The sequence below is a fragment of the Pteropus vampyrus genome, unplaced genomic scaffold, assembly GCF_000151845.1.
Source record: "Pteropus vampyrus isolate Shadow unplaced genomic scaffold, Pvam_2.0 Scaffold267, whole genome shotgun sequence".
Lineage (NCBI taxonomy): Eukaryota > Metazoa > Chordata > Mammalia > Chiroptera > Pteropodidae > Pteropus > Pteropus vampyrus.
Window position 1 is genome coordinate 991,217 of NW_011889048.1, and position 764 is coordinate 991,980.

General features: G+C 66.6%; 1 protein-coding gene across 1 annotated transcript in view; it reads left to right on the plus strand.

Annotated features, from left to right (window-relative positions):
* Positions 1–6: 6 nt before the first annotated feature.
* The window catches only part of PLPP2 (phospholipid phosphatase 2), a 9,239-nt gene continuing 8,481 nt past the window's right edge, over positions 7–764 (plus strand). Inside the window, exon 1 of the mRNA XM_023520479.1 lies at positions 7–757. The gene's annotated coding sequence lies outside the window, so the exon portion shown is untranslated. The remainder of the gene's footprint in view (positions 758–764) is intronic.

The following is a 764-nucleotide window of genomic DNA, read 5'->3' on the forward strand; positions in this document are numbered from 1 at the left end:
CGGCCGCGGGTGCCCCGCCGACGACCTCCACGCCCCCGGCCCGGGACGCACGGCGCTCGGGCGGGATTCGAACCTGCGTGGGCCCGGGACAAACCGAGAAAGCCGGGCCCCAGGCTGCGGGCGAGCCGCGCCTCGGGCGGCTGCAGAACCTGTTGGGCCGCTTTGCGGGCCAGGCTGGGGGAAGGGGCCGCCCCAGGCGTCCCGGGAACAAAGGCTGAGTGTTTGCTCTGGGGCCGAGGACAATGGCCCCGGAATTCTACCGCCGGCGTGGGAGGGGCCCCTCGGCCAAACTCCCCCTGCCCCCCATTCTGCTTCTTGCTCCCAGTCGGAGGGGACCGAGGGAGGGCGAGGTCAGTCCTGATGGACGGCAGAGGCCAGGCTCTCTTCCGGGGCCTCCGGAGCCCCCTTTTGCGGTGGGCCGGCGGAAGCAGGAGCAGTCCCCTGGGCTCCGAATCCTGAGCACATGGCATTCGTGTAAGTATTTGTGTGGCAGCTACTGTACGCCAGGCACCAAGCGACATACGGATCATTAAACCCTTCCCTCCGAACAGCCTGCGGAGGACCTGCGCTTAAAATCCCGTTTGGCCAGAGGTCACGCCGGGAGGCAGAGCCGCGATTCGGTTCTGTTGCTGCTGCCGGTGCCGGGGGGGCGGTTGGCCCAGGCAGACCCTGCTCCCCTGTTAGAAGATTCAACACATAAACAGTTCGGTTTTTAGATGGTGACAGGGCACTGACGAAACCCTGGGGGTGAGTGGAGGTTGTTG